We start from the raw sequence: 18,558 nt of genomic DNA, 5'->3' as shown, positions 1-18,558 counted from the left end.
ATTAATTTTTACAACATCTTCTTGCCTCACAAGGCAACAGTAGCCGAACCCTTACATCGACTTCTCGACAAGAAAGCTATTTGGGTTTGGGGTCACAAAGAGGAGCGCTCTTTCAGAAAGGTGAAAGACTTATTAACCTCCGACGCTGTGCTAATGCAGTACAACGAGACTTTGCCATTAAATATTACGTCCGACATGTCACCGTTTGGGGTTGGAGCCATTTTGAGCCACGTGTTACCAAACGGGAATGAGGCTCCCATTGCGTACTTTTCCTGCACATTATCAAAGTCTGAATGAAACTATAGCCAACTTGACAAAGAGGCTCTTGCTATTGTATCGGCCGTGAAGCGATTTCATAAATATGTTTACGGGCGGCCCTTTACTCTAGTTACAGACCACAAGCTTTACTCGGCATTTTAGCTGGTGATAAACCAACGCCGCATATATTGTCGCCTAGAATGACTCGCTGGTCAGAATTCCTAGCAGCCTACAACTACGTACTGCAACATCGCCCGGGGAAAGCCATTCCCCACGCTGATGCTTTGAGCCGTTCCCCACTTCCGGAAACCATCAGCGACCCAGCTCCAACCCTCACCACGCTACAAATTGAAACTCTCAACTTGCCGCCACTAATGGCAAGGGATATCACCGCCGACACAAAACGGGACCCTATCCTCGCAAGAGTTCTCAGTTGGGTCGAACGCGGGTGGCCAGTCGAAGAAACCCCCGCCACTTTTGCGCCGTTCAAACACCGACAAACGGAACTATTTTCCCAGAAGGGCTGCATCATATGGGGAAATAGAGTCGCCGTACCAGAGAGACTACAGCGACTCGTGTTGCAAACCCTGCACGAAGAACATCCGGGCATTGTCCGCATGAAGGCTCTCGCTCAAAGCTACGCCTGGTGGCCAGGCATCGATAAACAAATTGAAGCCTGGGTAACCACATGTAGAAACTGCCAAGAGGTCAGCAACGCCCCACCGAGAGCAATTCCCACCGAATGGGAAACTCCTCGAGGCCCGTGGTCCCGCATCCACATTGATTTCGCGGGACCCACTAAAGGACACACCTTTCTTCTAACCGTGGATGCTTACTCCAACTGGCTCGAAATCCACAAGATGAAAAGCACGACTACTGACTCCGTTATTAAAAAACTAGATAGATTATTTGCAACACACGGTTTCCCGGATGTTCTAGTTTCCGACAACGGACCCCAGTTCACGGCCCTCACCTTCGAACAATACCTGGTGGACCGGGGCATGCCATGCCTTAACTTCGCCGGCCCATCCTGCGGCAAACGGTAGGGTGGAACGGATGGTCCAATTCGTTAAAAAGACACTACAAAAAATGGATCCTGGGGACATCGACACTAGATTGAACAAAATACTCTTACTACAGCACATTACCCCCACAGTGTCACCAACAAGACTCCAGCCGAACTTTTAATGGGGTGGAAGCTTCGCTCCCACCTCGACCGATTACACCCGTCTTATTCGCCAGAGAAACCTTGTGGATCCAGCGGAACGTATCGCCAATTCAAGGTAGGCGACTCGGTCTATGCCAAAAACCTTTCCGGCGAACCGTTGTGGGTCCCAGCCACCGTAGTCTACCTCACTGGCCCTAGATCTTACCGCCTTAAAACGACAGACGGCAAGATATGGAAACGCCACATAGATCAACTTCGATCTCATTTACAACCCAATATCTGTGACCCCCCGGACTTCCAAACTCAAGGGGGAGGGAATACCGAGGGGGACGAAGGCCGTATAGACGACGACGTAATCGAGGGCAGACGGCCGCTAAACCGAATACTCGCGCCACCTGAAGAGGGTCTGGGATCGGGGGCATCCTCCCCGCAGAGGAACACCATAGTGGTAACATGCCCGCCCAATCCAGGAGTGGACTTTAGGGACCCTGATAGTATCGAAAACAGCACCGCGGAATCAACCCCATGCGAAGACGAGCCTTGCGTTCCACCGGAACCGAACTTTAAACAAAAACCGGTGGAACAGCGAAAATCAAATAGGCATGTAAAACAACCTGCATACCTGCGTGATTACGTCACCACGGCCGTCAAACGGAACCCAGGGGGGAGGGGTGTTGTGAACTAAAGAAATGTATTTAATAAAGATTCATTTGCATGGCAGGATCGTAATCCTGCACTTCCTATTGGTCCATATAATAGCAAGTTATGATTGGTTCATCTCGAGCAATCTGATTGGCTGTTGGTGGGCCGCGCCAAGATTCAAACGCTATAACACTATCCATTGGTTATCCGGATAGCAGCTTACTCTATAAAAGAGTGACTGCTAGCCGGGGTTTTTTGTCTCTGTTATGCTTGTTGAATAAAGAGCTGAAGTTCACGGTTTACAGTCTGGTCTCCGTTCATTAAACCCATGCCTCAAACATAACAAAAAGGATCCTTAGAAGATATAAATTCAACTGTATAGTAATTTAATTGAGGACAGAGTCCCTGACCCTTCCGTATACCTTTTCTGCCTAATTTGTTCTTCAATTTGGGAGTGAAAAGTAAAAAAAGTCTCAACAGCTATACATATGGAGCTTATTTGAATTATTATTACGATAGGTATGTTAATGCACTTATGTACACCCCCTCTACTGACTACTAGGGGGGCATGCATAAATGCACTAAGGTGCCTATCGTCCCTGTCATTGTATTTTTATTATCTTATTCTTGTTCTCACTTTTGTTTGACAAATTCCAATAAAATAAATAAGTTAACCCACCCTGCATTCATATAGTACTATTTGACTCATTTAGGTTAGGTAACCAATAATTATCCCAAGTACTCTGAAGTTATTTTGAATTAGGTTTTGAGCCAGAAATGACCTGATTCTGTATTTGCTAATGTTGAACATTCATGTGACACAGGAGCAAGTTTTGTAAAGTGAGCCAATGTGTATTTGCGAGTAATCATAGGCATACATAGGAGTTAATGATGACATATGCAAGATGACACCATTGAACAAATGTCAAAACATATGTACTTCTCTCAGCTGTTGGGACTTACTAGTGAGAACATATCATTGTATGTATGTCATCATTTTGGTATCATCATGATTTGTTGTAGATGTCACTGTGAACAACCTTAGATGTTAATGTTTCTGAGACAGAGATTGCTGATAGGGTTTTTTTATAGGATGAATAAAAGAATACTTGCTATTTCATACATGCAAGTAACTTTTTTGGTTGCCTTCAGCGAAGCTTCCATGAATAGGGCCTTTTGAACTTCAACCTTAGGATATTGTGAGGGGGAATTGCAGAAGTGCTGTGTAAACTGCCTTGAACTTTTGGAGAAAGGGTAGAATATAAATCTAAATAAATAAATTTGCTACTTGTTCAGTTAATATAAGCAGATAACTCCAATGAGCCACTGGAGAAAACCATTATATAGTATTTTTATACTTCATTGTGAACAATAAGTACCTATGGGAAGTATATAAGCTTGGACTTGGACTTGTTTCTTTTTGTTGTTATTTCTCAGCAACTGGTACATTATCATCCTTATTCTCCAGTAACAGATATATCATGCTCCCAAAAGTTGAAGGAAAAACTCAGCTAGAAACCATATATTATATTTTGCAGAATAGTAACTATAAAAAAGTAGTTGATGTTTTTGGAAACAGTGAAAATGCAATTTTTACCTGCTCAGGAATCAAATCCTCAATGATCTTTTGTCTTTTAGAAAAGGAGATTTGAATTTCCATTTATGTCTTGTTCCCAGAGAGCCGATTGATGATGACTTTTTGTTTACATTCTCTGCATTCTGTTCTCTATTTCAGATAATTTCACCAAATAAGGCTGAAGTCTTCTAACTGCCAGTGAGTACAAGGATACAATGCCTCTGAATTTGTAAGTATTATACCACATTATTTAGCTATCATGACTCCCAGCGATTGACAGCCCTTGTTTCAGGATTATTTTTTAAAGTAAAGAAATATTATCATAAATATTCATATATTTATGTTATCATAAGCTTATGATTTTTGATAATTCATATCTCAGTGTTGTGAAGAAATATTTTCTTTAGCCTCTCCCAATTGCATAAAATTTTCAACTATGCTTTCAAGATTATTGTGTAAACAATGGAATAAATGACTAAACACCTTTAAAACTTTCAGTTTTTATTTCTGGCTTTAAGTACACACATGTTTAAACAATTAATAAAACATTGCTCAGTAGAATTACATTTCATGCATCATGTATAACCTATTTAAAGAGCCAGCATTGTCTATTGTGAGAGATGCTGGACATTGTCATATGTCATCCATTGGCCTAACAACCCACCTTAAAATGAAAATAACCTAGAGATGAAACTTAAATCAAAATCCAAAATACTAACAAGTTTTCAGTCCCCTGGTCCACAGATTATTATTGTTTTCTTAATTTTTCATGAGGAATTTTGTTCTAAAATTGGGCTTATGTTTAATAAATTATAATGTGAAAAAGTCTTATGTCATGATAAATCAATATTTCTCACTGTTGTTTCTATTGAGATAGATTAATATAGATGGATGCCAGTATGTACGAAAACTTTTTTTCAGCTTTATTTTCCTTGTTTTCCTAATTTTGTCTAGTTATGTTTTTGCTGTAGTAGAAAGATCTTTTTTTAAGTTAAAGGCCCTTGTGCTTCCATGAATTACAAAAACTACAGATCATTTAGTCGATGAAAAAATAACAACATTGAAATATCAAGAACACAGATAACAAAAATGGATACTGTACGTTTATTTAGGTATAACTTTAAACAGATTGTCAAAAGCATGGTAGATTTCAGAACGTTTTCCATAATTCTGACACTGATTCAAGGATGACTAAAAACACATATCATCTACATTTCTGTTTTCTTTTTCAAATTCCTCAGTTGATTCTTAAAAACTTTTAATTGATTTAATAAGAAAAAGAAAAACTACCTGACTTTTATGGTATATTAGCACTTTGTAGGAAGAAGTCCCTATTTTAGCAGTCCAACCCAGATGATTGAGGACCTAAGTGGAGGGGGTAGGGCAGGGACAAGAATTCAGAGGCCACTTGAAGTTACCCCCAAAGCTTCGGTGCTATGATTTTTTTAATTCTGGATTTTCTTTTGTTTTCATTTAGAGAAGTTTTATTATATCTTTCTTTCTTACTTATTGTTATCTGCCCAGTGTTCATTTATAAGTTATGAGGCATATACATTTTCTAAATAATTAAACATTTTAGAGTATTATTTACATATTATTATAGGGCTGTATTTTAGATTTCTAGATGTAAAAAAGAATCATAATATACTTTGGATTTTTTTTTCATGATGAAGCCTATATTTTGGTTTAGCCTTATTCATCAAATAGCCAGTTGGTTAGAGTATAAATAAATACATTCTTTAGAAGAGCCAAGCTTTCTTTAACTTGCACATTTTCAGCATTTAGTTATCTTATTACAATGAGAATTGGGAGTAACCCAGACTAGTTCTGCCTTCTCTCTAGTGATGCAAAGATAATTATTTCTCTAATGGTCTCATGGAACCTTCACACATTCTGTACCATTTTCTGATTTAAAACTATGATTAGTAGTTATATTAGATTTTTTTTAAAGTACAAAATTAATAAATCTCAGTAAAAATCAAACTATGTACAGTTATTTTAAATTCACATAATACTGAGTTCCACAAAGAGGCAGTATGGAGTTTGTTTCTGCTAGAAAAAGCAGTGGTGGGATTCAAATTTTTTTTACTACCAGTTCTGTGGGTGTGGCTTGGTGTGTGTGGCAGGGCAAGGATAGTATAAAATCTCCAGTCATGGGTGGTATTTACCAGTTCTCCGAATTACTCAAAAATTCTGCTACTGGTCCTCCAGAACTGATCAGAACCTGCTGAATACCACCTCTGGTGCACACACATTTTAGTGTATAAAGAATTACCAAAGTATCTATAATTATATGCATGTATATCTGTCTGCACCTTCTATAAATATTCTATACCCTGCTTAAAGGTGAAAAGTTACTTCAGTAAAGAATAACAGCCTTTATTACCAATACCAATACCAATCCAAATGCTAATGGTTGGTCTCTGAAATGGTTTATAGGATTACAATTCTCTGGGTGGTATTTGGGGCATCAGCAGGAGTCTGATTCTAAAGCCCAGTCCTAACTGCATTATTTATTCATCCTTTACAATATGATTGTATGATTCTGCTGAAGTGCAGAGATGATTGTAGTCATGTTTGATCACTTGTGCAATATGAACTAAATTATAAAAGATAGAGGATTACTTTTTTTATTAATCACATTTTTATAACCATTCAAAGGGGATGCCATAAAGTATTTCAGTTCTACAGCACTGGTCCACAGACCCCCTGGGCATCCATGATGTTATCACAGGCTTGAAGAAATATTATGATTTAAATCTTGAGTTAAGGTTCCAATTCTACAGTACTGGTCCACAGACCCCCTAGGCATCCATGATGTTATCACTCTCCACTCCTCTGGATTCTTCTGATATTGAATTATATTTATAAGAAGAGACATTCAAAAAATTGTATGTCCTTTTTATTGACCAGAATATAAAATGGGGCTCCATTAATTGTTATATTTCTCTAACAAGCTAAAAGGGACGTATTTTGTTTTGATTAACATGTTACACCTTTTGCTAAGTGAAAGCCCATTGTTCTTCTGAAATCATCATTTTTTAATGTGAATGATCATTTTTAATGTGAAGTATTATTTTAGAAAGAGGGTATAAGGACAACTGAATATTATAAAAATCAATTTTGATGGCATAAATCAGTATAATTTAAAAGAGAAAGTTTGCAAGGCAGTTCTGGTCAGACACAAGGCTTGTTTTGGAAAATGGCTGGTTGTATTCTTTGGTGGATTGATTATGTATGTTACTAATAGAAATGAATAGAATTATTATGTATGTTTAATTATGTATGTTCACATTCTTTATCTGCAAAACAATTATTGGGAGTGTCCCTCAGAATCTGGCTGAACTCTGATAGCTGGCATGTAAAGAAAGCCAAAATGCATGGGTGCCAATCTTATGTAATTGTGTCCTACAACTTCTGATCCACCCACAGCTGTTGTATTTAGAGAAGATGGGTAGGTGGAGAAAATTTTTCCCCTTCTCTGATTTCTTTCTAAACTTATGGTTAGTTATAAATGAACTATAGCTATTATTCATTTTGATATACTTTAGATATAGAATTAGAAAAAAAATCATCATTTGAATCACATCCATAAAAGTTACTTATCTATTCCAAATTGCAGACTGAATAGTTGTTAATCCTTGTCATCCTTCCTGAGAAATTTCTAGCACTACCAAAAGAAGAGAACTTTTGTATCTAGCTACTTAATTTAATTTAAAATGGATATATTTAATTTAAAATTGATATGTTTGCCAATTCTATTGAAAAGTTTTGCTTTATTTATTATTTATTCTTGGCTCTATCCAGGCTAAGAATACGATACCAATAAGAAAGAGCAGACATCAGGAAACAGTTAGAAAGGCCAGAAATATTTGTCAGCCACACCATTACAGGTTAGTCCTTGACTTACAGCCACAATTAAGTCCAACATTTTTATTGCTAAGTGAAATATTTTTAAGTGAATTTTGTCCCATCATAAATATGAGCCAGTTGCCAAGAGACTGAATTCTGATCATGTGACCATGGGGATGCTGCAAAGTTTGTAAGTTTGAAAAATGGTCATAAGCCATTTTTTTGTGCCATTGTAACTTTGAATGATCACTAAATGAATTTTTGTAAGTTGAGGACTATTGTACTAAAAAGCCTGTTGATAATTTTCCTCATTCAGTTCATCCATTTTAAATTATAAACATCTTTTCTGTCTGCATCATTTAAAATTAGGGGAGGAAAACAATTGGAAATTACATATTTGAATGTGAATTCTTTGTACACAAAAACTAATAAAACAAGATTAGAATATCTTCTTGACATCACTAAACAGATTTTGCTGTACCAGAGTTAATTGAAATAAGTGATTCCTCACCAACCAAACATAGTATAGCCCAGATATACAAGTTTCCATTTTCATTGTGATATATCCAAAGGTTGTGTTCAAGGAGAAAGGCAAACTCCTCACCAGATGATTACTCTAGGTTTAAATTCAATTACATTGCATTGTTTTGTACTGCGTTTGATGTGGTGGCCTATGAAAACACATTCAAAGTTAGGTATACATTACTTTTCTTTTATTAGTCCCCCCCGCAATATTACTAGGATCTTCAGGTTTTAGTGGTATACATCGTGATTTGTCCATAACTATTTTGCCTAAATTGGGACATCTGCAGTGTGGAGGTGAAAATTCAATTGCAATTTGGTAACCATGACATCACAGCTCCATGATGTTTTTGTGCACACACACACACACACACACACACACACCATTCAGTATGACTACTTCAACAGAACATTCAGGACTGTCATCTTGATTTTTCTGAGTCCCTCCCCGCTTTTTCCAAGCAGGCATCCTTGTTGGGAAGCATCAACAACAATGTGCTGGAGAACTGTACTATTCCTCTGGAACAGTTTATCTGGAACAGCTATCCTCTGAAGAGTGGCCTAAAAATACCACTGTATTTTATTTTTCAAGACAAAGCACCTAGGAATGAACTATAACAATTTTAATTTTTTTACCTATTTTCGTTGTTCTATAATCATAAATGGAAGGTCATTATACAAAGTGCTCATGCCACATAGCTGAGTCTTGTAAGCATGGTCATAGCTAAGTTGTGGTAGCAAGAAGGTTAGCATACTTTCTTTAATTGCTGTGAAGTCAATTTGTTTCAGTTCAGGAGTTAGCTATTGTAAGAATCCCATGTCAATAATGCATGCTGTGAAAACAATATGTGGTGATGATAAAAGCAACTCTTCAGATGACATGGTGATGACAGAACTGTCTGGATATAACATGTTGTTTTCAAAAATGATACATCATAAGCATAAATAATATAGCTCATCTCTATTTTTTTTAATCATCTGTGTGAAATAAAATGTAATTATAACAAGATTTTTAGGTACCAGGTGGCTGGGATTTTCTATTCTACCAGGTGGTACTCGTGGATATTTTCTGACTACACCATTTTATATTCATATATTTCAGTGAAAAAGTTATAATGTGCCCTTTGCAGAATGTTTACAAAGACCCATTCTCTACCTTCATCATGTAGCCTTTGGCTATTCACTATGTCATCAATACAGAAGGTACATGATATTATTCACATAATTGGCTCCAGAAAATCACATATAGGTTTGCAAAAGTGAGATGTTTGTGAACCAAACAGGGGCTAGATGAAGAAATCTGTTGACTGGGGTTTTTGGTGGATGAAATAGAACTTTTTGAGTGTGTGCCAATGAGGGAAGTACATAAAGTAAATCAGACCTTCAAAGGAATTGAAATACTGAAATCTCTCCTCCCTTCGTGACATGTATTCCTATTTGAAGATCTTCATGACATCTTTTTGCAAAGTGGAAGGAAAGGAAACCTTCTAAAGCTCAAAGGGTACAATTTATGTGAATAAATGTAATTACATTTTATAAGTACTACTTAAATTTCTTATTTGCCATTTTTTAAATATTTCCCCAAACATGTGAATTTGGGAAATCAGGCTATATGCTCTCTAAGTAGTTTCACGCCTTTTTTTGTCTGTTAATTGTAGAGCTAAAATGTGTTATTCTTTTTATGGTTTCATCCTAAGGGCTTGTGCAGTGTGTGATGAAAAATTGCTGTTATAATTTTTAAACCATTTTTCCTTTTACAAGCCAGCAAATCATGCTAAGTTAAAAACAATAAACCATGTTGTGGTTTAAGCATCTTGAGTGAACCAACCCATGTAAGCTTTCTTTATTTTCCTTTTACCAACACTACCATTACAAAACACATTGATTGAGACTGCACAATTTGCTTGACTTTGAATTACAAGCCAATAGCAATGTTCTAGCTTTGACAATATATGAACAACTTATATTGGTTGATATCATTGCTGAGTTAAAATGTGGTTTCTAGGTTTATGGCTCCTGTGTCTGAAATCATAAGCTATTTTTTCAATCCTAAGGCTTTGCTTCATTGCATCTGCCAGTCATAAGGATGTGATTTCCCTTTCTAATATGGTCTCTCTTTCTTCTCTAGATTTATATCTAATCTTTAGTGCAGCCTACAAAGAATAAAATTACGGTACAAATATTTATGAAGCTAGCAACAAACGTTACATCAATACAGTTTATAAGAAAAAACATAAAAGTAGTCAGTAGTTATAAAAACTAGTACAAAGAAGTATAAAAATTAGTAGTCCTGATAAAACATGTCAGGTTTAATAGCCTGTTTTTTTTTCTAAAAAAAAAAAAGAGCCAATAGGTAAATCTCCAAAACAAGATAGGACGTAATCACTTACAGGCCAGAATCTCTATTTTTATGAGGAACAAGTTATTCTTCTGAGAAAGGTAGAAGGAAAGAGAAGAAGAGAAAGACCAGAGGTAAGGTGGACGGACTCAGTTGCAGTGCAATGAGTGAACCATTGGAAAACCTAATAGACCAGATTATAGATAGATCTATCTATAAAGATCTATCTATAAAAATCTATAATCTATGAAGAAATCTATCTAGGCATCAAACCATCTCAATGGCACATAATCATCATCAACCATCACAGCTGAAGATTTTGAAATATTCCTAATGTATTATTTTTTTATGTTTAATTCTGGACTGTGCTTTCCATTCTATCATCCCTTTAAAATGCCTGTCCATCTAGCGTTTCTTGGCTTGATGGAAAATGTCTGTTGATTTTGATTGCTTGCTACAGTACTCCATTTATTGTTCTGCTTAAAGTTTGGAGGCAACTTTGCCAGGTTCTAATTCATGTAAAGTGGAATAGTTTTGATCATACAATTGTAATCAGCTTCCTGAATTTTTTTTTGGCAACCCCTCCATTCTTGAATACACATGCTCAAGAAGAGTGATGACTGTATTTAATTGCTTTTAAAATTTCTACAAAACCCTAGAACTATGACACCCAGAGCCATTTTGTAAGAATTATACATAGAGTTTAGTTGCAGTACAAAGCACTGCATTAGTTTAAATAGGATAAGATAGGCACTGACTGACATAGATTCTTGTCTTGACCATTCATGTATGCAAAGATGCCAGATATTGTTGCAAAAATGCATATAACCTTTTCACTCTATCCTTGCATTAAATTGAGTTGACAGATTCCAAGAAATACGATCGAAATCACTCCCTGAATTTAATTCAATAGTCTAGGTTTTTTAAATAACAATTGAAGATACTTCTTTCTTTGTCCTAGAAAAAAATACCGAAAGTTGAATATGCGAGCTGTCTGAAACTATTGATCTTCTTAGAAAACTTACATTTTTATGGATTGGTTAAGAAAAGCTGAGAAGTCCTGTACATTTTACTGAACATGAACCAAGAGAATTCAGAACAAAATTAAATGATGTATTCAATATGTATCACATACTAGCTTTTCGTTTCCTTTCAAACTAAATAACTGGGAATCTGATCCTGAGTCAGGATATCAAATGTAGGTAGGAAAAGTTTAAAAATTTCCTCCATTGCCTCTCTCCTTAAATAATTCTTCTCCCAGGTAATATCTGCAAAAGATCTAGTACAGGATTGCCGTTCATCATTCTTCTCTTATACGATTTTGCTTTTGCTTTGGATGCAAGAAGAAAAGCTCATGTTTCCTAATAACTCAAGCTAGTCTGTAAGTATTCAGATCTGTGATAGCATATCATACCAACTCTGCAATGCTTAGGACTTGTGAGTTTCTGATGATGAAATGTCTTTTCATAATTGAATTTATATCTTACCTTTCTTTTATTCTAACACTCAAGTCAACCTACAATAAAAGTACAAAGTATACAATAAAATTCAATTAAAATAAAAGTTAAAGCAATTAAAAATAATGAAATAGATGAACTTTTACTATCTGTAGAAATACTGGGAGATGGGAGACAAATGTATCAGGTTAGAAGCCTGGGAGGCATAAAGGAGAACACTTTTTCCATACTTCCAACAATCAAAATTCTGGAAATGGGGCATCTTCAGAATAAATTCTTCCATAGTGGTTCATAATTGGAGAGTTATTCCACATATAATATGGGCTTGAGCCCTTCAGATCTTTAAAAGTAATAACAAATATATTAAATTGTGCTCTGTAGGCAACTGGAAGCTGCTGCAGATCTTTCATATTACTGTATATATTATATGATTCCTCCACAGTGAATGGTCAGCTGTCTCACATCTGCATGTTTAGTCAGTTGCAAATTTGGGGTACTTATTACAGCAGTACAGGTACTGTAGTCCTTGAGTTATGACCACAATTGAGCCCAAAATTTATGTTGCTAAATAAAACATTTGTTAAGTGAGTTTTGACCCATTTTACAACCATTCTTTTCACAGCTGTTAAGTGAATCATTGCAGTTGTTAGTAACACAGTTGTTAAGTGAGTTTGGCTTCCCCATTGGCTTTGTCTGTCATAGGACACAAAAAGGGATCATGTGATCCTGGGACACTGCAACAGTCATAAATATGAACCAGTTGCCAAGCATTTGAATTTTGATCATGTGACCATAGGGATCTTGCCCCAGTCATAAGTGTGAAAACAATTATAAGTCCTTTTTTCAGTGCCATTGTAACTTCAAACAGTCACTAAATGAACTGTTGTAAGTTGAGGACTACCTGTACTTTAGAAAGAACTTTGCAACAACCAAAATAGGTTGTAACCAAGATGTGGATAAGTATACTAAATCCAACCTGCACAGAAAAGCTGCAGTTGTCATTCTAATTGCAGTTCTACAAATGTAATCCCTGTTACAGCCAGCACCTGCAGATACAGTGACATCTGGAACATTCCTAATCTACAAAACTGCTCTGAGGGAGTGCAGCACAATCTCAAACAAGCTTCATCTCTATCTTGAAGACAAACTCTTTCCTTATTAATACCACCTCCATTTTCTCTGGATTTAATTTTCCTCATGCAACATGTTATTTAGATTATATAGCTTTCAGGGATTCTGGTTGTTTTCTCACAGTTTGAAAACAGATAATGGTAGGTTGACTGTCAGCAGCATATACAGTATATACAGAATACAGAATAAGAGAGTTGGAAGGGAACTTATCTTATCTTAAAAATTTCCAGTGTTGGAGCATTCACAACTTCTGGAGGTAAGTTGTTCCACTGATTATTGTTCTCACTGTCAGGAAATTTAGTTCTATGTTGCTTCTCTCCTTGATTACTTTCCATCCATTGCTTCTTGTCCTGCCTTCAAGTACTTTGAAGAATACATTGACTTGTTCTTCTTTGTGGCAGCCCCTTCAATATTAGAATACTGCTATCATGTCACTTGTAGTTCTTTTCAGTAAACTAGACATATCTAATTCCTACAACCTTTCTCTGGTCTCCAGTCTCCAAATCACCTTTGTTGGTCTTGTCTACAATCTTTCTAGAGTCTCTACATCTTTTTTACTTTGTGGTGATCAAAACTGAACTCAGTATTCCAAGCGTGGTCTTACCAAGGCATTGTAAAGTGGTATAATCTCATTCCAAAATTCTGAATATTAAATATCATATGATATTTAATTCATCATATGAATGGCTGGATGCCATTCAATAAATCGAATGTTAAACAGTAATTCCCTAAATGAAAGGAAATAAATAAAATAAAGGAAATACTGGATTCATTTCAAAATAATGCCTCAAATCCCAGTTCTTGCAGGTGGACAAAAGGATACCATATTTAATACTATTGAAAACTGCTGAGATATCTAAGAAGACTACAGGGGCCCATAATCAAGTTTTAGGTGTAGCTGTTAATTGCCCCAACTTGTCAGTTAGAAAATAAAGACTCTCATGTCCATGGTTATCCAAAAGTACACTTTACTAAAGCCAAGTGGTTACAAAAGCAAAACTGGATCTGATATTTTCATGCCCAAAACATACGATTAACATTCCCTTGGTCCCATCCACCCTGTTGGTTAACAAAGAGTGTCCAGTTAAGTGCTAACAAATTGTTGGGTAACAGTCCCTGTCTTCATAGGCTGGATGGTACTGCATTCCTTTGTGTGACCTTGGAATGGCTGATGGTTCTCATGGGATGGCACAATACATACTTTCAATTTCTCATGCTAATACTGCCCTCTCCCACCCAACACTAGTCCTCAGTACTCTTAACACAGTTGCTAGCTGAGCCTAAAAAAAAAATCAATTTCTACAAGTTGCATCTTAATTTATGGGGCCACCAGTTCTAAGAATGGAAATTTTAAAAATGGCATATAGATACAAAGATTTTGCAGGCCAAGGAATGACCTTTTCCTTTTAAGTTCCTTTCTTAAGCATGAAGGGACCCTGTACTCAAGAAGGAACCATTAATTTTTTAGCCATTGAGTCAATTCCAACAGAGCTGATTTTATCAGCTAGGAAAGGCGAATCTTGAACAAATGGTGACCTCAATACTATGCCATCCAATATTACATCTCAAAGTGAAGTTAATCTGATCAATTTTATCTGCAAGAAATGATGATAACTGGATATGGTAAATGAATGATTTCCTCCTCCAATAGCTTGATGCAGTAGATTAACATAATTAGCCTGTTCTATGCAGGTTCATTATTTATTTATTTATTATTTGTTAAATTTATTTGCCACCTATCTAATCAATAACTAATGAGAAAGAACCCAATGAGAATATAACACTATAATTACCACAAAAGAAAGATGGATGGGTAAAGAGCAGAGAACAAGGAGGGGGATGGGGAGTCTGCCATGAATTTAGCAGCCCACCTCCAGTATGGAATTCTTTCTTTTGGTCCCTCGGCCAACTAACAGAACCAGGTCTTTAAGGCTCCTGCTGATTGATAAGAGGCCAGGACCAGATCTTAGGATAAGATGATCCAAAGATCAGATGTTGTAGCAGAGAGGCTCTTCTTCTGGATGCCAACAGACAAAATTCTTTGACTGACAAGATCCAAAGTAGGCCCTCCTTGCTGACAGGAGTAGGATGGGCTTTTTCTAGTGGGATGAGGTGGTTCATCAGGTAGCTTGGACATAAATATGGAGAAATGAATCCATTTGCTGCATTTCTTGCTTCAGAGCAGAAATGTGATGGGGCCTCTATAAAAATAAATAATAGTCTTTTTGCTAGAAAAAGTGATTCTAGTGCAGCAACATTTTAATCCTTCTCTTCCTCTTTTTGTGGTAACTATCAGAAAAGCCCAGAAGCTGATTCATACCTGGTTAAATTACATCAAGTGCATACAGTACACTTCTGTGTTCATAGCATGTCATCATTATGAAGGGCAGAGAATGGTATTTTTAAAAGTCAATGTGGGCATCGCAATGGTAATATTGAACATTTGCCTATTTTCTTTTCAAGGGGAGACATCTCTGATTGGGTAGGATAAGTGAAGTGAAGAATTTGGAGAATATTCTAGTCCTAGAACCTGATTCTATTCCTTATTATTTTCTTTAAAATTGCATGTGATTATTTGCTACAATTGCTTTGGTTTTAAAATAAGTTTTGCTCCCTGCTGTTTTTTCTTTTCTTTTTTTTTAAGAGCAGAATATTTAGATATTGCCCTGCAAATAAAATTAGACACAGGTCAAGAACGGCTGCCTATGTGAATACAAGTTATTTAAGGAGACATCTTCTGAAATATTTGATTTAAAGAGATACAGTATTGGGCACTGCAAGTATCAGGAAGTGCTGGAAAATAGGGCAAAATAAAATAGATCAATTTTTTCCATTTTAAATATAATCTCCAGTTTACATATTTAAAAGAAAATATAAAATCAGGCTTTATTAATTCTAGGATGCCTCACTGAAAGTCAGTGCTACATTCTCTTTTGAACCAGTCTGGATCATTAACAAAAAGGATAAAAATCAAATTTCGATGATTTTTAGCAGAAAAGTGAAAATATACCTACTACGTGTTTGGCTGAAATACTTCTGACAATTAATTGTATTAAAAATAAACCCATCCCAACCATTGTCTGGCTTATTGCACATCAGTAAAGCCCATAGAGCACAAATTCAAAAGCTTTCTATTAAGCACTTTCATGTTATCATATTAGCTATACATATGATGCTTTTCTCTTTCTCCTTTCATTGCTCTTTAATTTTATATTGAGAAAAAAAAATCATTCTACCAACAAATGCAAAATGGAGATAAATACAATGCTTTGAAAAGTATGCATCCATACGAGGATTTTATAACACCTACCAGGCCTTTAGTCCATCATATAGTTGCATCTGCATCCAGCCTACTTTCTAATCACTACTTTTTGTTCCAATTGCAAACTGAGGGGGTGGAAGCAATGAGATTCTCTGCTAAGCGCCAGTAAAACAAGTGTGTTTTCTACAGCTGGCGAGCACTGCACACACGTTAACAGTGCCTTATGGCAGTGTTCAATCAAATGAGGCCATAAACTAAAAATAATCACCCTAATACTAATACCTCTTATTCTTCATTGTTGCCGGTCGCTATGGTGCAGCGTTTACTGTGAAAAATTCGCCGCCATTATTACCCTCTGTATGAGTCTCTTTCTTTGCCTCTTATGCTTCCCCCAGTATAATCTAATTGTAGAATCCACACCTGTTCTATAGTTCTATAGAAGCTGCTTTCGATGAACACTGACTTTTAAACATACACACATACACGCACCCCTCCACACACACAACACTATTCTCTAAGGTTTTCAGCCATGAGGAAGAATTAGATATAGAATAAGGTTGACCAGAAAATAATATTGTGCAGTGTTCAGGAAAAAAAGAAAGAAAGAAAGCCTGTGTTTTGTGGTCATTGGAAGATTGCTGATGGGTGCATAAATAAAGCATGCTGGAACATCTGTTCTTTGTTGTGCATTCAGCTTTTTAATGTCTTCAAAGAGCAGCTCTGACGCATCACTGAATACCACTCCCCATTCTAGCAACATTTTACCAGAAAATAATAAACCTTCCTGGTGGGGTGCAAAGAGCCAAGGCATTTGGGCAATGCCATTAATTTGGAAATATTTCTTCTTTCTGGGATTTTAAATTCTCTTTCCCTTGAACTCAGTTCAAGTTTGGGAAGCAGGCTGGCATCCTTCTCTGTCTGTGCAATAAATCACCCTGAATATTCTCTTCCAATCTTTTATTATTATTATTATTATTGTTGGTTGTTTTTTTTAAATCATGTTAAAGTTTGCGGAGATTTTCCTTTGTATCTCCTTTTGTCAAATTCAACCAAAAAGCATCATTTCTGTTATTTTTCCCTCTCTTTAATGCCATAGTATTTATTTCTACCGATAAAATTCAGAGGCAGCGTAGACCACCTGACAGTTTAACAATATTGGCTGGTGATTCCGATGCAGTGTATGAGGCAGGGAGAAATTAAAAACCACAGAGCCCAAGACTGAGGGAAAGCAGCTTGAATTCTAGAATAAAAATTTAGCAGTATGCATTTCTCTCACCACAGGCAGTGAGGCTACTGAAAACGTCAGATGCATCCCTGGAGCTGTCAATGATGTGAAAGGATGAGAGGGCCACAAATCTTTGTAATGCCAGTGTGATTTGATGTAATTGCCATGGAAGGTATAGCAACATAAAATGGCAGCTGAGAAATAGCTGTTCAGAGATCTGCAATATACAGAAAGGCATTTGCCCTGCTCTCCAGGATCAGAAGGGGAAAATTACTTAGTGACTTTTTCTTCAGCTTCCCTTTTGTTCCACATGTCGGTTTAAAGATTCTGAAATACAGTTAGGTTCCAGAATGCTACATCACCAGCAATTATTTGTAGTGTTGTAGAAATATATATATATTATATTTCAGATGGCATGGAATAGGGGAGTTTGTCCCAATCCAAAACTGTCCATAGTGTTTGCTGAACTCCTTGCAGAATTTTCAGCCAACATGGCTGAAAATCGGAAGGCACAACAGGCTTAAAGGGGCTGATCTGTCTTATTAACAATTTCAAGGGCTAAGCCAATTAATTAATCTTTTTTATTAAACTCTCTCTGTGTGTAAATAAATCTGAATATATCCCTTTGTAAATATCTACAGAGCTGAAAGGCAGTTCTATAAACCAGACTAATCACAAATGCACATCTTTTGTTTGATGGATGTAGAACTATGAAAAATAGCCATTGACTTTGAAAGGACAATCTTCCCTATCTAGACGGGCAGTTTCCATAAGATGCTTTCAGGTTTTTGGACATGTTTCACCACCCCCTCCTTAGGGCCATCAAGACTTTCAAATGATATATGTGTAACAGTGGACAATATGCTAACAACTCCTAATATGTTACATTTTTCAAAAAGTAATCACCATATTGGATTAAAAACAGTTAAATATCTTCATGAAAAGTGACAGAATGGATACTTTGCCTGAAAAAGATCCAAGGATACTTCAGATAATAATCAGCAAAAGCTTGTTAAGTGAAAGACTTATATCTTCCTCCTGGAGTAAGACTACTTCTAATCAGAATGGAGAATAGCACATTAAATGAATCCTCTACTAGACTTTGTAAGTTTTGCCATAATTTTCTT

At 36.4% G+C, this 18,558-nt stretch overlaps 2 long non-coding RNA genes across 2 annotated transcripts in view; one reads left to right on the top strand and one right to left on the bottom strand.

The window, feature by feature from the left end:
• Positions 1-3,884, top strand: part of LOC148128806 (uncharacterized) — a 224,424-nt gene extending 220,540 nt beyond the window's left edge. The window contains exon 3 of the long non-coding RNA XR_015745574.1: positions 3,804-3,884. This is a non-coding gene — a long non-coding RNA (uncharacterized LOC148128806). The remainder of the gene's footprint in view (positions 1-3,803) is intronic.
• The window catches only part of LOC148128805 (uncharacterized), a 46,994-nt gene extending 30,641 nt beyond the window's left edge, over positions 1-16,353 (bottom strand). Inside the window, exon 1 of the long non-coding RNA XR_015745573.1 lies at positions 16,255-16,353. This is a non-coding gene — a long non-coding RNA (uncharacterized LOC148128805). The remainder of the gene's footprint in view (positions 1-16,254) is intronic.
• Between the last annotated feature and the right edge of the window lie 2,205 nt (positions 16,354-18,558).

The sequence above is a fragment of the Notechis scutatus genome, chromosome Z (genome assembly GCF_049901735.1).
Source record: "Notechis scutatus isolate UNSWTSFEM ecotype Mainland chromosome Z, rNotScu1.2, whole genome shotgun sequence".
Classification (NCBI taxonomy): Eukaryota; Metazoa; Chordata; class Lepidosauria; order Squamata; family Elapidae; genus Notechis; species Notechis scutatus.
Note: the sequence above shows the minus strand (reverse complement) of the source record. Positions and strands in the feature narration are given on the sequence as shown.